We start from the raw sequence: 3,357 nt of genomic DNA, 5'->3' as shown, positions 1-3,357 counted from the left end.
GTAACCAAGATTAAGATTCTAATATGCAACCAAGATTAAGAAACAATGCTGGAGAGGTTGCCATGGTCTGATTTGCATTTGCCTGCAATTAAAAAACACATCATTAGGAGGCAGCGGCACTAGCTAGGGTATGCACAAGAGGCAGAACTATTAGGCACAGCTACCTGGATAACTCCAACTGGCTCTTGTCACCAAGATCTCCTAGTATAATTGGAACTTGAAGTAAAAGCTGAGAAACCACTCGTAGGTGATCAGCTGATAACCTGTCTTACTCAGCTAAGGCAAGCCTGTGGATGAATGGGCCTCAGAACTTGGCACAGATTAACTGCTTTCAGACTTTAACAGATGACCCTGATAGAAATTGCTTTTTGCCTGGACCTTACCTTTTCCAGTCTTGGCTGTTCTCATCTGAATTTTGTCCTGGGTCCTTTGTCAGGAATTCCATTCCTTATGTGGTATATCCTATGACTTAAATCATACTAATCGTTTGTATAACTGGGCTTCTGTAGTGGCTTGGATGATAAAGAATCTGCCTACAGTGTGGGAGACCTGGGTTCAGTTCCTGGGTTGGGAAGATCTGCTGGAGAAGGGAAAGGCAACCCACTCCAGTATTCTTGTCTGGAGAATTCCATGGGCAGAGGAGCCTGGTAGGCTACAGTCCATGGGGTCGCAAAGAGTTGGACACAACTGAGTCACTAACACTTTCACTTTTCAAGTATAAATGGCATCTGCATGGCTCTCAACAACTTATAAAGGACTTTCACATCTATTATTTCATTTGAATCTTCACAAGACCCTTTGTGTGGGGTTTATTTCCAATTTATAGGTGAGGACACTGAAGTTCCTAGAGTGGAAATGAGTCTTATAGAACTCATTTTATAGAACCAGTGAGTATAGAGGTGGGACTCTTACCCAAATCCATCCCTGAACCAGTGGTGGCAAGGGTTAACACACTCCTAACAGGAGAAAGTGCTCCCTTTTGGCCAACATTGCCTCTTACTGCCCCCCTTCTCTCCATGATGCAGCTCAGTTTTTCCTGCCTCACTTCCTGTGTCTCTCTTCCAACTCCTTTCAAATGAATAAAAGATTTTACAGCTTCTTTATAAATACTCTGCAGGTTTCAATCCAGCCTTTTTGTAGATTCAAACAAAATCCCCAAAGGGGTTTGGTTCCCTCTTCTTTTTCCTTTCTGCTCAATACGTTTGAACCATATTAAATCTAATGCATCAGAACCTGCATTGAACGCAGGCACCCAGTAATTGACTCACAGGTGTGAGTTTGACCTTTGGCACTTGTGCTGTCACTTGAGACCACCAAGGGTCACAGGGAAGACAAATAACCTCCAAGTTGAATTCAATTTCATTTCCTCTGCCCCAGTGAAACTTTTTCACCTGTCAGCCTCACAGTCCTTGAGAACAAAGAACCAACCTCCTTGACTCTGACCTGGGTGGGCTGCAGCATTTGGAAGCTACTGAGAGATGGATGTTGGGCTACTTCAGACTGGCCCTTTGCCCTGGGACATGGTTGTTGATTGGATTCCAGCATCCCAATTGGTTTTCTGTCTTAAAGTCCTTACCTTTCACTTTGGGGAATGAAGTGTCCAAACTGCAAAGGCAAAGGGAGAGGAGAGGTCCAAATGCTTATAGTTGAATTTGTGCTTCATCTCCTACCTTATACTATCAGGGAATCAATTTCTGATGTGCTCCTCTGAACAGAGAAAATGCTTAACAAAGCAATACGTGTTTAAATGTCCAATGGGAAACATCAATTTTGGAATGGACAATAAATATAAGTGAAGAATATTCAATGTTTATCAACCTTTGGAGATTTACTACACTCAAGTGGGTGGGTCAACCAGGATGATGGAGGTTCTGAAATATCCCAAATGTCCTGGGACAGAACGGATTTTATGTCATTTTAGACTTGAGAAGAGTTGCTTCATTAAATGTACTACAGTGAAACTTGATTTCATTTTTATGTTTTGTCTTTAGAGATTGACATACTTCAAACCATAAGGAAACAAAATAATTTGTTAGTGGTGGGTTGGGGAAATGTGGGTAATTAGAGAACTCTAATGGGCCGTGCTAAAGTGAAAATCAGTCAGTGGTCACATTAAATCAGGGGGTTTGGTCACAAATCATGGATACCATGGACACGCTTGAACTAGTTTAAGTGAAAAATAGTCTTTATTGGAAGGCTATTTAGGATAGGTCATAGAATTAAAAGAGAAGATGAGAAATCAGGCCATGGAAAACAGGCAAGTCCATGAATGAGAAATGGATCTTCAGATGCCACCAAGACTATCCCTCTATATCTCATTTCTGTCTTCAACTCTGTTCTTTCCTTGTAAATTCCCTTCATACCTGCAGGGTCACCTGCAGCTTCCAGACTCACATCTCAAAACTTCACCGGTGAGAGGATAAGGGATCTTCTCTCCTGTATCAGTTAATGTTTTCTGAGGAAAGGCATCTGATTGGTTAGATTAGGGTCACATGTCCAAGTCCTGGACCAATCATTATGGCAAAGAGGTAGGGCTGGGAAGATAATAGCTCCTACTCAGAATAGAAGGCAGGGCTGTAGGGAAGAGAGTGACTCCTAGAAGGTTTGGCCTTGGGAGAAGTCATTGAGAAGCTCTAATTTCTCTCTGTACATTTATGACTTGGGAAGAGAATACAGAAAACTATAGGGACCATTTATGGTGACTTATATGTGTGATAATGAGGGTCTGGCAACCCACTCCAGTATTCTTTTTTTAATTTTATTTTATTTTTAAACTTTACATAATTGTATTAGTTTTGCCAAATATCAAAATGAATCCATCACAGGTATACATGTGCTCCCCATCCTGAACCCTCCTCCCTCCCCATACCATCCCTCTGGGTCGTCCCAGTGCACTAGCCCCAAGCATCCAGTATTGTGCATTGAACCTGGACTGGCATCTCGTTTCATACATGATATTTTACATGTTTCAATGCCATTCTCCCAAATCTTCCCACCCTCTCCCTCTCCCACAGATTCAAAAATATGGAACGCTTCACGAATTTGCGTGTCATCCTTGCGCAGGGGCCATGCTAATCTTCTCTGTATCGTTCCAATTTTAGTATATGTGCTGCCGAAGCGAGCACCACTCCAGTATTCTTACCTGGAGAATCCCATGGACAGAGGAGCCTGGCGGGCTATAGTCCATAGGTTGCAAAAAGTTGGACGCTACTGAAGCGACTTAACATGCATGCATATATGTGATAGGATCCCACCCAACTGAGGTTTTTTTAGTTAAAAAATATGGATATTAACCATCATATTGGTTAAAACCTTGGTAGAGTCACTTATCTGCTCTCAGTTTCCATTTCTGTGTTT

The 3,357-nt window shown here is 42.1% G+C and overlaps 1 non-coding gene across 1 annotated transcript; it reads right to left on the bottom strand.

The window, feature by feature from the left end:
- Nucleotides 1-3,018: 3,018 nt before the first annotated feature.
- On the bottom strand, nt 3,019-3,125 carry LOC133231215 (U6 spliceosomal RNA). The gene has a single exon (XR_009731090.1). It is a non-coding gene; the product is annotated as a U6 spliceosomal RNA (small nuclear RNA).
- Between the last annotated feature and the right edge of the window lie 232 nt (nt 3,126-3,357).

This window comes from Bos javanicus, chromosome 18 (assembly GCF_032452875.1).
Source record: "Bos javanicus breed banteng chromosome 18, ARS-OSU_banteng_1.0, whole genome shotgun sequence".
In the NCBI taxonomy this organism is placed as follows: Eukaryota; Metazoa; Chordata; class Mammalia; order Artiodactyla; family Bovidae; genus Bos; species Bos javanicus.
Note: the sequence above shows the minus strand (reverse complement) of the source record. Positions and strands in the feature narration are given on the sequence as shown.